The sequence below is a fragment of the Anticarsia gemmatalis genome, chromosome 14 (genome assembly GCF_050436995.1).
Source record: "Anticarsia gemmatalis isolate Benzon Research Colony breed Stoneville strain chromosome 14, ilAntGemm2 primary, whole genome shotgun sequence".
NCBI classification, from domain to species: domain Eukaryota; kingdom Metazoa; phylum Arthropoda; class Insecta; order Lepidoptera; family Erebidae; genus Anticarsia; species Anticarsia gemmatalis.
Window position 1 is genome coordinate 7,357,513 of NC_134758.1, and position 20,501 is coordinate 7,378,013.

The following is a 20,501-nucleotide window of genomic DNA, read 5'->3' on the forward strand; positions in this document are numbered from 1 at the left end:
AATTTGACAATTTGACATTTTCAAGGGTTTTGTGTTGCCAGATGGTTTTTTTAGTCGAGTTGCAGGAACGTTAAACGAAACAACACCAAATTATAAGTAAATGTGTTGACTTTGGAAGTCGAACACATGATCATTTCAATAAGTTTTGCTAAATTTTGCTCAATCTACAGGCAAATATTTATGGTAAAATTTAAAAAAATAATTAATAAAATCAATGCTTGCAGTTCGCTGTTGACAATGTTAATTTCATGTGTGGCGAGCCTATTGCCATGTACCGAGCCCGTTACCATATTCCGGGCTACTTGCTATTTAATTTAATATATTCAATAGCCAAATACGATATACCTAGTATATGAAATGTAGATAGTGAAATCAGAATATGTTTCTTTAAACGTCTAATAGTCCATTGAAATGTTACAATTTGAGGGCCGAATATTGCATTTATTAGAGGACGCAATTTTATTTTTGGGACATGTAGGGGGGGTCAATAGAAGCTTAACTTGAAGTTTGTGGGGTCGCCACCCTTGTCCCCCGGCCGCCATCTTAGAAAAGGGGTGGAAATACTTTTTTCGCTATATCTTGGAAACTATGCGTTTTACAATAACATTGTAAAAGCATAATTTGTAGCAAATTATTTTGCCTACAAATATGTTTAAAAACTTTTAGTCCTAAATTAACAATTAAAGAAGTTATAAGCAAAATAGTGAATTTTTTTTACAAAAATTTTCTTTCCGAATCCGGTCTATTTCGGAGCGCTATTACTGAGTTTCTAATTAATGAAATAAAAAAAAATATAGGGCAAAATTTTCCTCGCAAAATTCTCTACAAGATTGGTCTGAGTAATTTTTTTTTCATATATTCATATCAGCTTAGCCTTTTTTCCAAACTATGTTGGAGTCGGCTTCCAGTCTCACCAGATGCAGCTGAATACCAGTGTTTTATTTGGTGTGACTGCCTGTCTGACCTCCACAACCCATTTACCTGGGATATAAAACGATACCCCTCGTTAAGACTGGTTGTCAGACTTTCAAGCTTCTGAGTACTGTTAACGACTGTCAAATATCTTCCAAAATGACAGCTGGGACCCACAATTTAACGTCCCTTCCGAAATAGGGAGGAACTAGATATGTGTAAGATGGTCACCCATCCATCAAACAACCTCGGCAAGCGTAGCTTAACCTCAGAGACCCATCCGAGCGGCTGTCGCTAAAAAAAGTTATAGAGCAATAAAGAAAATAACTATAAAAAAAATTGCACATTTTTGCTTATAACTTCTTTAAATGTTAATTTAGGACAAAAAGTTATTATACATTTTTGTAGACAAAATAATTTGCTACAAATTATGCTTTAACAATTTCATTGTAAGACGCATAGTTTCCGAGATATAGCGAAAAAAGTGTTTCCACCCCCTTTTCCAAGATGGCGGCCAGGGGACAAGAGTGGCGACCCCACAAACTTCAAGTTAAGCTTCTATTGACCCCCCCTACATGTTCCAAAAATAAAATTGCGTCCTCTAATAAATGTAAATCTCATGTAACATTTCAATGGACTATAAAGCTGCCTGTCCTTTCCATTCGAAAAACGAATTTTCAACCAATAGGATAGGTAAATATCTGCTCCTATTCAGTGGTTATTATTTCCTCATTACCTTGTACTGCACCCACGTTCCGCTCTGAGCAGAGGTCAAAGACAGGTCCGCACAGAGTGACTACCGAACATAGCAACCAGTGGTAGTCGCGCGCTACTTCCTTTGGGACCGCACTTGAGTAAAAACTAAGGTAGTCAGTGGCCGCTTCAATTGGCGTATTGAGCACATTGAGCTGACTCCTTGCGAGTGGACCGATTACATAATAAACGCGTGAAAATATCTCAACAGCATTTATTCATTAAAACAACTAAAATAAATAAATTAATTAATATTTTTGGACAAGTCACACACGGTCATCCGATTCCAAACTAAGCAGAGCTTGTACTATGGTAACCAGACAACTGATAAACATACTTGTATACTTCTAAATACATACTTATAACATCCAGGCTCAGAACAAATACTCGTGCTCATCACACAAATATTTGTCCCGGGTGGGATTCGAACCCGCCACACGCTACGGTTATTGCGGCGAGGTGACCGCTTAAACCACTGCGCCAAACGTGCAGTTAAAAGAAGTTAATTCATGTCAGTAACGCAATGGGTGGGAATGGAATCTGACCCGAGACCTGTCAAGTCGTAGGAAAAGTAGGTATAGACTTAACACTGGTTCAATTCAGTCCAGTTACTGGTATATTACATAAATAGGTACAAAACAATTAAATTACGAAGGCAGAAGAAAATCATAGTATCTAGAAATAGATCTACCGATCCGTACAAGTTGATTATTTATCTGTTTTATTTTAATACCATTACGCCTCTAATTCCCGGATGCGTAAGTAGAGGTGTATGAATTTAGAAAATTAACCATTCTTTCTTTCTGTGTATGTAATAGATGATATTGTCGGTCATAAAAGGGCACGTTACCGTACCAATACTTTGCTCAACCGAAGACTTCGATCAGTCCCATATGATAGTGGACCACCGCTTAGACCAAATTGACATTCACGTACATTCAAAGACTTAAAAGCACGCAAGCAGGAGATAACACATCATTACATTACTAGCCTCGTTAACATCACTACAACATTCAGTAAACTACGTGAACGACTAATTCTCCAAAATCGGCGAAACTCTGGCTAAAAATATTAAGTCCTCATTGGTACAGAGGGTGAACACTGTTAGTTCATCTTAATCTATAGTAATGAATAAATATGGACGATGAAGAGGTAGCCATAATACTTAGATCCCTCCGTAATAACTGTTCTGCAGGCTGGGATGGCATATCTAGTGATTTACTGAAAAACACATGAGACTACGATCGTACCACGACTAACCTACGTATCCGAACGTTTTTAAAAGGCCATAATTCATCCAGATCCACAAGGATGTTGACAATTACAGACTTAGCTGTGCTCACTTCTTTTTCTAAAGTCTTGGAGCCTGTTATAATATATAAAATAATTACTTGTCAGTTATTGAGAAAAGAAAGAAAAGAAAACTATTCGCTTCGACGCAGTATGGTTTTCACATAAATTATAATTAAATTATAATTCTAATAACTGTTTCTTTGTAAACGCTTTTGCGCTTTATGTTATTAATGAAATATTATTACTGTAAGAGGTTTCAGAACACCAGGACCCAAGTCGTGGTGTTCTGAAACCAGGCTACGAGCCTACCTTAGGCACCAGTCTCCCACAATATGCCTTTTTCATTGTCTCAAAACTACATTCTATTTTTGTATATGGTGAAGCAAAAGATTAAACAATAAATAAATATCATTGGACAACTCACACACGGTCATTTGATACCAAACTAAGCAGAGCTTGTACTATTGTAACCAAATAACTGACTGAAAAACCAGGCTCAGATAAAATACTCGTGCCCGTCACACAAAGATTTGGTGCCTGGTGGGATTCGAACCCACCACACGCGGCGCTACGATTATTGCGGCGAGGTGACCACTTTAACTACTGCGCCAAGTGTGCAGTAATTATTTAATACTTTATTTTAAAATTCTGAATTAGCTTACGCTAACGCTAGCGAAATACGTCTTTCGCCCTTTACGCCTTTCAAGTCTGCATCAGACGTAGTTCGGCTTGCAGTTAACTTGACGGCGTAGATATGGCTACGTTGACGAGTTGTTCCACCAATCCCTACTAAGTGGAATTAATTTTATTTTTCGTCAGCCCGTCACTGGTTAGGATGAGTGGAATTTCATGGCTACCACTGATGCTGTTTGGCGCTTTATATCCACTGCAAGTTGACTGTTATCTGTATCGTGCATTTATGTGAATCATACAGGTATTTAAACGAATTAATTATCGTACAAGATGTATCTAGTACACTTAAATATTATTTAGGTACCTACATTAATAAGTTTGCCTCTTCTCTTCCTAAGCATGGTGCATAATGCAGGAACCGTTAAAAAGATAAGCAGTCAATACGGAAACGAAAGATGTAAAATTGCTCGTACAGCTAGAAATTTTGCTTTGAATTTTCTGCCGCGGTAAATACAAGCAATACTTATTTAGATGACTCCAAGAACGATATACGTACTTAAAATGTAATTATGTTAATATGTGTGTATTATGACGAATCGAAAACAGTTACAGGTGGAATAAAGAAATGTTTTGTTGTTGCGTTGCGCAGAGAAAGCTCTGGGCGGGCGGCTGCGTGCGGGGCGGGCGGCGAGCGGGCGCAGTGGGCGCAAATAGCGGCAGCGCGCGGCCGAGCACTCGCCTCGGGCAGTCCGCGCCCGTGCGCTCCTCCGCTCACCGCACGCAGCACCGCGCGCCACCCTCGCGCGACTCCGCCGCCGCGCGCCGCTACCCGCACTGTGCAACCGATCACCGACCCCTCTTCAGTGACGTTCTCCCTGTAACATTACTACTGTTGTTGTGCCTCCACTTGTGAAACCGTCGCGACACCCTGGCCTCATCACAAGTTCTGGTGATCCGTCTCCTGGCAGCAGGCACGTGCCTTCGGAATCGATAGCGGAGATACTACCCTTCTCGTCGTACCCTACACATCAAGGTCACGACGGCAGGTAAACACACTCGACTTTCATTCATAATTAATATGTCTACCGATATCGTAATGAATGAGAGCTGTCGACGTAGATAATGGTATATATCGTAATCACTGGAAAAAACATTCGAATAATGAACTGATAAACTTTTAGGTTTGTGTTTAAGAAATCTAGAAAGAAGACAAGAATGCGACTATGAATAAAACTAAAACAAAAATAATCGTATGTGCACAACGTTGCCAGTATCTGGGGACGTAATTGTTAGTAAGGTAAAATTGCATTGATTGTCGTACACATTGCACAGCATTTATCCTATCCGGTGACCCATTTTCGCAACTTTGACATTCGACTTCTCAACAAACGGTTGGCAATAGGTAGATGGATCATTTGGTTTCACTATTTTTTCCAGATATTTTGGGAAAACAAGGCTTGTGCAACTTCACAATGGCACTGAACTCAATATTTTGACAATTCCTAAGACTATCGAAATAACTTGTTAACACCACAATGCATGTGAGAGTTAATTATTGTATAATTTTAGCTGTATTTTTTTGGCTACTTACCAATCTAGTACAAAATGATATTACTGCTTGTCTCACTGATATTGTGGTGTTTGTATTTATTCTTTACTGCATTTAAATGAATTGAAAGCTTAGATCGTAAGGTTTATTTATACATCGATAAGCAACTAGTTTATCTTACTTATCATATTTTTGTACAAGTACTATAAGGAATCATATTTTTGTACAAGTACTATTTATTCATTTGTACCTATTGGTGATTCATTCGGAAAAATAAGCAAGCACTTCAATTAAATGTTTAGGTAATTATTTACATTCTCGTCAACACATACGGAATGAAAAACGGAATTTTCTATCTTGCCTTTCTGATATTTAGACAATTCGTAAGTAAGCTTTAGTTCAATCAACGAATTCTGTTAGATAAATACTGTCGGCAACAATAGTAGAGCCCATTGTTTGCGGGTTGCGTTCTCCATGTTATATAAGATTAGTGAATAATGCATTTAGTGCTATCTTCCAATGGTAAGTTTTAATTTTGAACCAATGCGTTTAAAACGTTAGCACACCTCCCTACAGCATATATGATTTAAAGTTTCTATGAATCGAATGTACTGATTTTGTGTATTTCTTATCTGATATATAGAAATGGCTCCCATGTGGAGTATTGCCAAAAGCAATTTATGTAATTTATCTGCAATGTTATGTTTTAAAGATTTTAACATCGACTAATTATGATGAAAGCTTTGAAAGGTTTACTTGGCGTTCTTTGTTTATATTATTTTAAAATCATCGGCAATGATAGTTATGTCGCTAGAAGCATATAATCGGTTCTAAAATATATAATACAACCTTGAGGTAAGCCCACGTAGCTTTGAATTGTTTTGATTGATTGGTTGATAAGGGATATGCTTACTCACAAATTCTATACAGCTTAAGTACGATATCCATCATTTACGACGTCTTTTTCATATTGTCACCTGACACTGACAACATGAATACATACTTATAAACCGTTTCAAAATGAATAGAATACTTAAGAAAGTACGACAAACATTCTATAACAGTGAAACTAGCGATAGTTTTAAAGTGCAATTTCTATCTAACTTGCATCATTCTACTTTCTTTGCAATTCAATACTTTGCAAACGAGGAGAAACTTTTAAAGCTCTAAATATCTATGAAGGTGAGATCTCCCGTACAGATGAGATCTCCTTTCTCACTGAAAGCTTGTTATTAATTATTTATTATGTATTTACAACTGACTATAATTATTTTATGGTAATTTCGTTGATTTAGCCGATATCCGGATACAATGGTGCAGCATTTTGTATATAGTGTTCAAGTGTGTGTACAATACACAAGTACTGTCTTTATTCCTTCACTCTCGTAGTCCGGTGGGACGCATAACCGACCACTGAGAGACACGTCCACTGAGAGGAGCAATCTCTGAGATATTAACAGAAACTCTTATTAAATACTTTTTAGACTGAACCAGGATTCGAACCCGATACCTATAGCGCGGCAGTCGCATACACATCCGAAAGAAGTGTATGCGACTGCCTCACTGTAGGTATCGAAAGTAGCTAAGGAAAGTATCTATGTCTATGTCAATATATTTGTAATGGCTCTTTAGAAACAGGATGAAAAGCACCATTAAAGAACTCGGGACATAATAAAAAAGATTGACTGGGTGTCGGAGGAATAAGATGTCTGAATAGACGAGTGTTATCTCTAAATATTGATTTTGAATACAAAGTATTCGGACTATAGGCAGTTGAAAATGTAATAATGTCTTATTTACTTTTTGTTCGACGTGATAAATAATATATCAGTCAGCCATTTCTATGATAAAATAAAATGAATATTTTAGGAAGTCACACTATAAATAAAGGCTACTAAGGATTAAACCAAAGGACCCTTATTAGGCATTTTTTAGGCAGTTTTAGGGATATGCATCGAATAATCTACTCGAAAGATAGCAAAAGTATGCAAACAACTATGAAAATTCCACCTAATAAGGTAACCGACATGCAGTTATTCGGAAGTTGTGAAACGGGCTATAACCTTTATAGATTTTTATAAAATAGGGCCTGCGTGTTAACAATATTACCGACAATGTTATTTTGGTAGGTAATCTGACCTTCTTGAAAATATTGTACCGTTTTAACCCCCGGTTTCTGAGGTTTTTTTATATGAGTTTAAGCGCTATTTAATAGATAAATTACCGCTAAATGTATTCAGAAACCGGGGGTTAAGGTTAACGCAGCAGCAGTCTCTTATTCCTAAAAGATTTGTAAGGGATTGGTTCTAATCAATAGTGCAATGGATTTCAAACTTCCGACCTCTTGGTCACACGTCCTACGTCTTAACCATAGTGTTGCTGTTTGTTCAGATAGCTGTTAAGTTTAAAAAAATATTATAAATATGGTCCAGTAGCGCGATTCTGTACATTCGCTACTGTCGGGTATCGAAAGTATGACATTTTAAATGTAGGGCTAAAATATTTCCTACGACGCCCGTTGGAAGCGCTAATCAGATTTTCATACATAGAGGTAGAGAATCGAGCTACAGCTTTACTTAAAAAGCGAACACTAACTACTCAATGCGTGTAAGACTTATAAAAATACCACACGAATTCTTTGTTTAGATTGCAGTACAGACTTTTATTATTTTCATTTCATCATTTTACAAGTCCTCATCTACAGTAGAATACACAAATAGAAAAGAAAAATAAACACAGCAGGAATAAATAAAACCGATGAATATAAAAAAGCTCACGTATTCGTACGTCAAGGAACCGTGCAAGTTACACGAAGTGAACGTCGTATACCAATATTGATCCAATGTCTTACGACGCCGTACTGCCTCTATCTATTATTGATTAGTTTCATTAAGTACACACTCACCTGTGTATAAACCATTGTCTTCAATTAACAAAGGATATTACAGCTTACAGTCTGAAAGAGATAAGTATGTTGTAGTATTATATGTAGTACATTGTATTCAACAACTGAAGACTTAGAGTCGTACTAAGTAGCGATCTCTGGACTCTGCCTATCCCTATGGGAAGATAGCGTGATTTTATATAGTAAGGGAACCTGTTGTACCTAGGCCGGTTTTTTAGAAATATATTTTTTATTGTGATTTGACGTGCAGCACACAAATCATATTTGCATAGTTTGAAATGTCAATTATTTGGGTACTCACCAAAAAAATTTCAGAAATGTATATTTAATATTTACATAATATTTTTAAATTTAAAAAAAAATGGGAAATGTGGCCAAGGTACAACATACCCTATGTACCTAGGCCAGTAGTACGTTGTACCTAGGCCACATTGAAATTTGGGGGTAATTTAAGCAAATTATCAAGTTTTGTTAACTAAAATCATTTTATTTGATTTATTACAGTACACAGTATTATTACAGTATACAGTATTTAACAAAAAAATTAAAAAATTCTCAAATGATCAAAATTTAAAAATGATAAAAATTAAAATAATATTCATAGCTTTTTTTATGCTTTTCAAACAAAATATTTAAACAAAAACAACTAACTTTGGCCACCGTTTCGTTACATTACATCGCTGCGCCTGCCAAACTCCATATGTGTATTTTGATGTTAAAAAAAATGAATATTGTGTGGTTTTAATCTCCTCTTTTTCAGGCCATTTCCAGTTTTTAAGTGATTTTTGCATCGATTTCTGAAATAATAAAGATATTTAATTAGGAATATTATTACGTAAATGTGAAATAATTTAATAAAACATTCTCCTGGCCAAAGTATAACATCCAGGTTGTACCTTGGCCAGTGGCCAAGGTACAACTGATCGACAGTGACCGAGGTACAACACTACTCCAACTTCACTAAAACGGTGATTTTATATAGTTTAGAATTTAAGTATCTCGTAAGTTTTTTATTGTGTTGAGACTTGTAAAATCAAAGAACCGATAGCATATAACAGTTAAGTGACTATTAGAAAACTTTTAAAACTATTAGACTTCAAAATATATTAGAAATACTTACTTTTTCACACAAAAAAGTTTCAGCGTCGATAACACCAAACACCGGCTTGAAGGCGGTATGTGACTAACTGCACATTGAATAGTCTTTAGTGACGTATCAAATACCATAAACAGTAGAATTTAGTATCGCGCGAATATTTGAAAACGAGCCCAGTGGCCTAGGTACACATAGTGCCAAGGTACAACAGGTTCCCCTATGTAAATAATGTGAATGTAGCATATTGTATTCAACAACTGAAGAGTCGCACCAAGTGGCGTTTTTTGGTCTCTGCCTACAACTGTGGGGAGATGGCGTGATTTTATATATGTATGTATATATTTAGCATGTAGCATGTAGTATTGATAATTTAATATCGTCGTCACTGGCTGACTGACTGATGACTGACGGTCGATGTAATTCGATCGAAACGTCGTGTAAATAAGGTATTCTAACCTTTAATTTTTAATTGCGTTTAAGACCCGTTACATTACAATATTATGTGTACAAGTCGCGAGAGTTAGTTAGTTTATTGATAGTTTAAAGTATACAACAATTAATAGCTTAAAGTATATAGATATAAGACAAGGATCACGTCTTTTCCCAGTTAGGTAGTAAGTTATTGCAACTTATATATAGTTACTCAGGTCAGGACACAAGTAATAAAGACCTTTTATGTTTATTGCCTATCGGGTATAGTTTACTGCTTCGGGTTGCAAAGAAGTATTTCAGAGTCAAGTACAGACGACATATTCAGCAATGACATCTATTTTGAGGATACTTTAATGTTGGGACCGAGAAAAACAGAGATAGAGACCAAAATCATGGAGAGAGGGCCTTGCCTAGCTGTAGGATGACGTAGACCAGCAGTAACAAATAAAGGCATATTAATGCCATAATGAGTATGTATTGTTTATAACATATTTCATGTGGGTTTCCTTACGAAAATGGAATAAAGTTTTCTGCTGTCTCTCTTTTACAGTTGATATACCTACATTATATTAAGCTTTACTCTAGCCTTACTAGACATAGCCTAACTTAACTAGCATAGCACAATTAATAACATAGTATAAAGTAGTAATAAAATAAATATAGGCTGCTAATTTCCACTCAAGCTTTTGTTTTGTTTAATATTTTACCTATCATTTCAATAATAATAGTTTGTTCTTCATATAAAGTACAGTCTTCACTGTAAATGTCGTCCATAGGCAAAAATATTCTAGCTAAAATATAGGACAGCCTGCATAGGAAGATATCGAGGTCCCGCTAAAAGCCAATACTTTCGAATTCACGACTGAAACATGTATGTTGTAGCAGGTGAATATGCAATAGCTTTGATCTCAATTTCAATTTACCTCTAACAGCCAATACTCATAATGTAAGTACATATATCAGAATTGGTATTTTATAGTAGGTTGGTAGGTATATAATATAATTATGCGTTTAAAACTTATTAGTATTACTTACTAGTGCAAAATCTTGTTAAGATTATAATAAACAGAACAGTTGCTAAGCAAAAAGATTAGAAATATGATCCTAACGTCATAATCTGTTTTCTTAGATTATGACGCGGTAATTTTAGCCACGAGAAGTTCCAAAGTTATGTATAAATCAATTGCCTCAAGTAATCCGGTAAGCCAAAGTACATAACGTATAATTTTCTTTAGACGTATTTGTAATATTCTTGGACGGGAAGGCTTCGCTGGCAAAAGTCCAGCAAGTCAGCCATGACATAATATGTTGTTTGCCAAAAGGCTTTATTTTAGGAGATTTTGTATGAAATAAGTTGTTGTTTATCTGTGTCAGTGGGTCTCCTTTGTAGTGGAGAATGTGCCAGTGATAACGGACATAATCTCCCCGCACGAATGTATCATTCGGATTTACACGAATGGACAGCTCTCTTGTCATCGTTTCGTACTTATGCTTAGCATATACAGGATTACGCAACATATAAATGGAATAGTTTCAGTAAAAATAGTACGAGTAACTAAAAATACACGCTTAGAATTATAAATACATTCTGTGAGTGAGGTTCCATTCATTAATTTAAATAGTCTATGTAACTTTAGGGAAATATGTGTACATATTAGTAGTAAGCATGTTGTTGTAGTAATATATTAGGTCACAACGATGCCGTTACAAGTGCCCACCGCGGCGCTCATGTTCGTGTGGCATGTCAGTATATAAAATATATATAATATTTTACGAGCACATCAGAATATCAACGCCCAAATAAAGACACAAAATTAACTAATTTGAGAACCATGTCTTGATAAAATAATTCTGAAATAATCGATTAGTATACTGTATACATTATACGAGTCACAGTTGGACTGTAGGCTGTAAATTGTAAGCTGGTAAAGTGTGATACTGCAGTTATTGCAATGTGGCTTGCGGTTGCAGTTTTCCACCGATCTCGGACTTGCACCCTAAGTGTTAACATACAAAAGTTTAGTAATATCAAATAAATTATAATAATTAGGTCTTAAACAAACTGAAATCGCGTCCCGTTATGGTTTAAAATTCTCTCTGCTTTATGTACTATACGCTCTGCTACTGCTAAGCCTTGGGGAGTTTAAAATGATATATGCATTGTCCAAATTAGGTTAATGAGCCTCAACGGTACCCGACTCCCGCAACTCGTACATTGGACTTGAGTAGGACTTTCACGTAATTATACAAAAATATATATTTTTTGAAAATATCTTCCGATTTCTGTATTACTACTCAATAATAAATTATTAAGCTTTGCGCAAAAGTAACGCAGAATCCTTATGCATTATTCACATTTTGAGTCGGTAAGAGAGATGCTACTTTTTAGGCAATAATATATTAAGACCAGTTTATCACTTCTTCTTTACTTCTAACAATATATGCACTTGCAGGTGTATATACGAGTACAACTACATGCTCGTATAATGTGAACCAGCCAAAATATACTACAAACAGATTATAGTGTTTACATTAGTCCATAATATTTAATAAAAAAACATAGGAGTTGTTGTAAAACATGCAATTAATCATTAAAATAACAGTGATGTGTACTTCCTCCGCAATGTTTACACTACGCCATGATTTGTGGCTCATCGGTAAATATCTGTCATATAAAATTTGAATGTATTTGCATAAATGTAGAGTTGCTATATAAATATTACTAACGCATGCGAAACTGTTATTCAATTTACCATAGTTAGTTCGATGCTGCAAATCTTAGTCATGTAATAAGTTAAAACTGTGCATTCCGTGAATTATCTCTTAAAACGACTCTTCGCGTTCATTGCAGCAATAACGTAGTTATATCAAAGTTCCTAGAAACATCTTGATGAAGTTTAAGTTAGAAAATGTCAATACGTATTGTACAGAGACTAGAGCATGCTCCGAGAAAACTCGAGGTCTGTTATTTCCCGGTATTCGAGAAAATAACTAGTTCCAAGGAAGCTTGATTTCTTTCAGTTAATTAACAAATATCTTCGGTGCAGTTTCAACAATTTATAAGGAGTATTATTTTCTTTCGAAGAATAAAATTTTCATGTCGGGAATTGAGATTCTTTGTTTCTATGAATGCTTAGAAAATATGCATTCTTGTTTTAACAAATGTTGTAACTGCAAAGTGCACAACTATGTTTGTTAAGTTAAAGTTAGGCGAAGAGAATTCTAGTCTATTTCTGTCTTTAATAGTTTTGGTGTATAATTATAATAAATCAGTTAAGTATGTATGTAGGTGACCTACTCCCTGTATGGTTACATGATCTCTACCGTGCCAAACCGAACTCGTTTCAAAATGTCAAGGTGTGATTTCAGTCCGTGGTCACTAGATAAAATGGCTTGAGCCACGTTTGGCTGTCTTCCAGCCAACAATGTAACGTGCCGGGAATTTCCGTGGTCATCCGGAGCTTGGGAGAAACACATGCGATGACTAACAACATTTTAATACAAAATAATGACAAGAATTCAATGACCGCTATGACGTAGTTCTAGAATTTCTTGTTTGTTAACTTTGTTAAGAATTTGTTTTTATACGGAAAAGGCCTTCAACTGAAAATTTTATTTAACTTACCTACTTAGTTTTGAGGTTCGTGGTTGATCAATTTTAAAAAGGGACCTTTAGGTAAACATGGTAAATTAGAAAAACACATTTACTCATAGAGTTTTAGTCGAATGACAGTTACACCGGAAAACAAAATCTTATAACATCGCTACCTTCTGGCCGCAATATCATCCACGTGAAAAGATTTTCCGGGATAAAAAATATCCCGTAAATCCAGGCATATAAAATATTAACTATCAAATATTATCAAGAACTATTCAGTAGTTTTCGCGCGATTTGGTAACCAAAATCCATTTAAACATTCGCATTCACAATATAAATACGATTAAAGTATGATAAATGATGACATGTAGTCATAATATTACTGTTTCCATATAACCTATATTTGAAGTGTTTTATAGCAAAATGATAAATTAAATGATACTGTTTGTAATTGCAAAATATTTTAGTTTTTCTTTACGTTAAATGTAAACACGTTATAATGTTTTGACAGATTTGATATGAATAGATTTCATGCAATCCATCTGTGCTTTAACGTAAATATAAAATAAACTTAACATTTACATAGACAGACTTATGAATGAATGTTCACGTTCTTTTTGTTGGGAGCTAAACAAAGGTTAAACTTAGACGCCAAACTAATTTATACGTTTATTTGCACACGTAACTGACAATAAACAACTTTCACTAATTAGGAACTTAAATTAGAGTTTGTTTATTTATGGAGGACGCTCAACCGCTCAGTGAAAATCAATCTAGCTAATTTACCTTCCAAATGAGGTTTCCCTGCCTAAGTTGAGAGAAAGCTAAATCGCTTTTTCCAATTTCACTGTCGGCCAACTGTGTGTTAGTAAATACTAATCTCAATGAAAGCAGTAGATACGTAATCATTTTTACTGGATATAATGAAACCAAGAGTAAATTATTAACCGGTGTAACATTTGGATAGGTCAATTAAAAGTTTGTAAGCTGACGATGAGTGTATCTTGGAGTTGGAACGAATATTGATCGCGTGTCGGTTGTGAGCGGCGAGAACAAAGGGCGGGCGGCTTTGTGCGGCCCACGCTCGCTCGCGCTCGTCACCCTGTGCCGAGGAACGCGTCGCCCTCGACAAGCTGCCTCGGTCTACCTCGTCACCCCAGCTGCCAGCCCCAGCGCACGTTCACTCACAATACGCTGAATTTTCCCAATTTACTATGAACAAAATTAAAAATATTTAATGTTTCTTTTATATATTTAGATACATATACGTGCTTACTCATTAAAAAACGATCTGCTGAAAATAAAACCGATATAAAAATTGATGATTGTGATGTAGGAAACCTGTCCGGAATGGAGAGTTCTAAGACAATGTAAAGCTATAAAATCGATTGCCAATAATTTACGGCTAGATCCGTAGAGATATAAAACAGACACGGATCGTTGCACCGGTCAAACAGTTTAATAAGGAACTTGTGCCACGTACACAGATACTCTGATGTTTGTTGGCAATACTACATACATACAGACGATCAGTCTCAATTAGACGTTGTAGTTGGTAAGAAGGTGGTCCAAAACGTTGTCTACAATTTTAAATAGGTGTACATGTACTAATAAGTTATAGGGAACACCACAGTCGCTCCCATAATAGTTTTTAGAGAGTATATTCCGCTTTCGCAAATTCCTTCGCCTTCAACGACATTGGTCTCTCAATAATGATTATGTATTAATATCTGAAGCCAGAACCGTGTCAACGTCAGTTCAATATCCTCTAGAGTCTTAGTTATTTGAAATACACCTAAATAACTGCTAATCTAATTATAACACTTTTGGTGACAACTATAATCTGTATACTATAAAACTATCTGATAACGATGATGCTAATCTAATGCACGAATTGATGGGACAACAAATAAACATAACTTTCCTTTTTATGATATCCGTTGATATCATTTTCGATTATGATGTAAAGTTTGAGTGTGTTATTATAGCACGATACGCGAACATTACAGGCCCATCAGCGATGTACCTACACTCGCGTTAGACGTATTTCCACATGAAGCTTTCGACGCCGACCTCGTATGCGTATCACCTTGTTTATTATGAGGGCTCAATGTTTATTTTTCAATGTTTTGTGAGGGACGGCCGCTCAACATTTAGAGAGTAGGTGTCAGTCGGTGATTGTTGTATTGTTTAGTTGTTACAAGATTGTAAGTGTACATGTGTTTGTACGTTTGAAATTAATTTCGTATTTCGTTGAATTGATTCTTAAGAAAAGTTTTAGTAAAACGTGAGGAAGTAAAACTTTTAATGACGCCGATATTTGATTCGAAGTTTTCGTCGTATTTATATGAGATAGTATTTTTACCCGACTGCACGGCGCAGAGCAGGGTAATGTGTTTTGTAAGAGGCTATTAATGACTTCATCAAACAAGCTCTAGTATCTAGTTAATTGTCGTAGAGAGCGTTGAGTGAGGTATTCTTGTTAATATTCTACCGGAGATGACTGCCAAATAGCTGTTTATACGTAATCATCAAGGTTGGATTTTTAATCGTACTCAATACAACAAACCGCTGGTCGTTTCTATTGTACTTATTCAAATAAGAGTGTTCCGACCATTCCATTCTTATTGATTTTATTTCTTACGGAATCAGAGATGTAGTTTTGTTTATTTCATAACCATCCCTGAAAATGTATTGTTACGTTTGAACACTAATTATATGAGAATTAAAATTATATTTTGCTTTGCCAAGGAGCTAACGATATAATAATAAACATCAGATTCAGATAGACTAGTCGATATCAGATTGGCAGTCTGTGAAAAGCTCTCGTTATCACGCTATTAACGGGTGATAAACTGATAACAAAGCAATCTTTGTACATATCTAATTAATCGATAGGACTATTCCACCCAAGTGCTATTTATTCATGTCCCAATGATTGATTAATGCAAAAGTAATTAATATTATTCCCGCAGCTGCCAATAATCGAGTTTTGATTGCTCTGCGAATGTCACTTTCCCTATTTAATAAATTATGTGAAAACCATACCAATATATTACAAAGTTAAATGTGATAGTGTTTGTTGAGTTGTCTTCTTTAACGCCTTCGCGGCCACATTGCTGATATCTTTGTTATTTGGCGTCAGAAAATGGAAAATATTAATTCAGCGATGAAACGGATCCTTATTAAGTTTCAAACCAGATTGTAGCAAGCGATGCCGGTTGTGGTGAGGCAGATTGCCGCGGGCACCCAGAGCTCTGTGTGTAACAATAACAGAACGAGGAAGTTCAAGCGCGAGAGTTCGAGCTCCACTTAATTAGTTTTATTAAAAGCGAGGCCTCGCTCGACAAGCCAAGGTAGTTTTTCTTCGTACCTACAGTTAGTAAGGTAAGATATTTGTTATTCACTGGCGCCAGTCCCTCAGTCCCTGACCCATTTCAGAAAGCCTTCGGTGATGTTTCACTTCAGATACGAGCCAAACAATTTATTACCCTTTTCCGTAGCCGTGCAACGTTTACCACTCGTCAAAATATGTTTTTCCGTGTGACGTTCACATATCTCTGCCAACGGATAGACATAAACTTTTATGTGTCAGCTATTGTATTTACTTTGTCCAAGGGATCTAGGGGGTTGTTTTCTTTGGGTACAATAGATTTGGCTAGCTGGGTTACATTAAGGTGTGCACCAATATCATAAAGAGTATGTGTAGGTCTGTTTTGTTGAATTATACGCTTTTTGTAGGTTATGTAATAAGTCGAATAGGTAAAGCACAAACGTTCCGTTTCTCGCTTCTATATGTGTTAAGTTGAAGATATTCTCATTTCGATTTAAAGTTTGTTCATACAATCTCAAGCTCGTATTCTGTACATGAGACGCTATATCCACGCAATTTAGGATCATTATTGCGCTCGAAGTTACACAACATACCATACGTAGTTGAACTACTTACACTTAAAAGTTTAAATGTGAATGTCGTGTTCGGTTTCGGTGAAACCCAGCTATGGTTTGAACATTTTTAGAAGTTCCTCTTGAATTGAAGTTCTTGTGGGCCTTATCATTTAAATTAAGTAGCCTTATAATGTCACATTGTCTTCTTTATAGCACATTTAAACAGTTACCAAACACCTATACGCTTTCTTTGTCTGTACACAATTTTAGTCATGTTTATTGTCATTTCATTAATAACTTACTGAACTAGTTTCGTGACTACTCTTCTTTATAAAAGAAAGTTTCCTGGTCGGAAGTAGTCATAACTAAAGAATACTGACTTTGAAATAGTCGTGAACAAAAAAACAATTTAACTACAGTCGCCATGCAAAATCGAAGTAATAGCAACTACAAAGAGCTTCAAAAGTTTTTATGCTTTGATAAAGTACCTAATAAAAACTTAAACCATGAAATCGGTTTTACGGAAGTATATCAATAATGATTGTATTACTTGAAATGTGAGGTTTTGTAATGTCACTGGGACATGTTTGCAAGAGTACGTATAATTTATAGTAATGTTTCATAGCCATAAGCTATAAGTCATGTAAGCAATGGAGTGGAGAGGAGTCGGGTGCTCACCCAGTTGGCAGCGGCGGCCTGGCAGAGCACCAGGTTGCTCTCGAAGCCCGGGGTTGATTCACTTTGCTTACGGTGTATTTCTGTTAGTACACGTCACCACTAACTGTAATGCGGTTACGCTAGGGCACGCGGTGCATTACGACCTCACATTTGGCTCTGATGCGTCCGTTGCGTCATATACTGTTGTCAGAGCACTAATTACAGTTCAGACTAGCATCGTAAGCGGGCGACGCGCAGTCGGTCGTCGCTCGTTTGTATTATAGTTTAAAATATGCTCACACCTCTATTGTTAGCGCGCTCATATATTATGTTTATGTAATAAATACAGACATTGTTATATTTAGATATCTATTGGTTTAGTCTTTACGTCTGATTTGCTTACGCTTCCTTTTGCAGAATAAAAACTAGTCTACTCATGTCAATCTAGTATTAAAAACAGTGTGGAATATTAACTTAATTACATATTTCATTATTCAGTATTCAGTTAAGCTGTGCTGCGGTATAAACATAAATTTTGGGGAAACGATGTAGATAAAGCGGTGAAAACAAATTAGTAGAGTCGGGGCCTCATAATAAGTACGTGCTACATGAGTCACTGAACCCGAATAAATTTACTGTGAACAACAGTTCTGTAGAGCCAAGTGAGGCGTGACTATTCACATATAACATTTTATATCACGTCAGAGAGCCACTCATTACTGTCAACCAAACACTATAATAAGTATATCGAGACGGTAATTAGGTGACGAAATAAATGGTCACCGTATTCGTATTCGTGCGGCGCCTGTAGCGATAGGTACTATGAGCGACTGCCTGTTAAAAGTTCAGTTCGTGTTTGAACTTTCGCTTTCATCTGCACCTATTAAACATTGAAATCGCAAAACAAAGTTAATTCGTGACACTGAAAAGCGGCCACCACTTCATTTAACTTTCAAATACCCCTTTGAGCTGTGGCTTTATGAAAGGGAATTCCTTTTTCCGGCCACGGTCCCCCACAAATGGAAAGCCACGATCATTGGAGTGGAAAGCTTCCTACATTTGTTTCTCGTTTGTGAAACTGAGAACAAAGAATTTGCATTATGTTAATCTAGCTAAAATAATGATTAATGTAGATAAGTGCAACATATAATTACAGCAAATACAAATATCAGTCAGGCTCTATTGTTAACCGTCGATAGATTAAAACGTTACGGTACTTTAAGGAAACCAATTTTGGAAATAAGTACCGCAGTTTTCGGTGTTATTCAAGCACTTCATTTACCTTTATCTTATCTTGAGTTATGCAAGCCTTTGTGTGCAGTAGAACAAATGTAGAGACATGTAAAAGTTCCAATGTGCTTTGAAGTGAGTGTGACAGGAACCGTACAAGATCTGGCCAACTGCCAGTCGGAGCATGCTCACTTCCGACGATACTTCCCTAATATTTCTTTCAAAATGTACTCAACTCGCACTCCAGTGATTTGTGAAAATAAACTCAAGCTTTATTAAACTTTGGTACAAATTACGAGTACACAGCAGTATTTCGTATTTATACAAAAAAACCAGGGTAACTAGGTACGTATTTTGTTCTGATCGTTTAAATCGTAGAAGACAAATGAAAATCTGTTTTTAATAGTATGTTGTTTGTTGTCGCATTGTTTGATGTGGGGCTTTCCTTCACGTTTAGAGGTTTCCGTATACAAAGATAATTATTTTGTTCCGTTCAAGTTCTACGCACTTGGCAAGGCTTCTACTTTATGTGCTGTTTGATCGTAAAATACGAGGAATCTAATGAAGTATCGTTTCTTTAAGACTAAGTGTTCTATAGAAATTTTCACCCTGTTTCGTAACTAAAGTCTGATGTAGGTATTATTATGCATTCGAATTATTAGCGTACTTTTCGAGGTATTGCCTGAGTATACGAGAATTAAGTTGAGTTTTATTGGCGAATGTGTCGTGGACTGTTTTACAAATTATTTCGACTTGAAAGTTGGTCACAATTTGAAGCTATACGGTCATCGAATTTTATAAATGGTACTGTGTATATATTCATCATATTATTATTATTTGATAAATTATAATATAAGACAGACCTACATAGCTTCATTTCAAACATTCTGATAAAATTGGCATAAATTTATCTCACTCTTAACTTTTCATTTTACACTCCGTGAATTTTGTGATTCATTCGCTATAAAATTATATTTAGATTGCAGAAATCGATGTTATAGGTGTCTTTATGTTGCGTGGAGTAAATCCACATTTAAACAGAATATAAAAATATCAGATATGAAGAAGTTCCTAAAAAAAATATAGAAGTACTTTTACGGAAGTTACCAAAATAAATAAAATCCTTTGTTTGTGGATGGAGTGTGTTTTTAGTGTATATTATGTTGAGCAGATGTATCAAAGATTTTAGGTATCTATAAAACGATTTTAATAATTTATTATGAATCAATAAAGCAAATAACACAAACAATGCTGGCAGGAACGAGCGCTAACTCATTTACGTGGAATACGGGATAATTGTAATGTTTATAACCGTGAATGTTTCTAATTTGAGTTAGTAATAGTCAAGTTGTGGTTTGGACGATAAATTTTCATTAACGACTTACATAGTAGCGATTGTACGAGCAGTAACGTGCGCCACGTTCCCATGACACTCAACACTCACACTCTTTTAATACTGCTTACATTACTTAAACACGCATGTCAAAAATACTTAACCACAACATTACATGTTAAAAATACAACAAAGTGTAAAAACAAACATTTTTAAAGAAAC

General features: G+C 35.7%; 1 protein-coding gene across 9 annotated transcripts in view; it reads left to right on the forward strand.

The window, feature by feature from the left end:
• The first annotated feature begins 4,285 nt into the window (after positions 1-4,285).
• Positions 4,286-20,501, forward strand: part of Shab (potassium voltage-gated channel shaker cognate b) — a 41,180-nt gene continuing 24,964 nt past the window's right edge. For 3 of the 9 annotated variants that reach the window (XM_076123019.1, XM_076123020.1, XM_076123024.1), the window contains exon 1: positions 4,288-4,637. The gene's annotated coding sequence lies outside the window, so the exon portion shown is untranslated. Of the gene's footprint in view, positions 4,638-20,501 lie in introns of all 9 variants that reach the window. The other 6 variants (XR_012959769.1, XM_076123021.1, XR_012959768.1 and 3 more) reach the window with 3 other exon arrangements.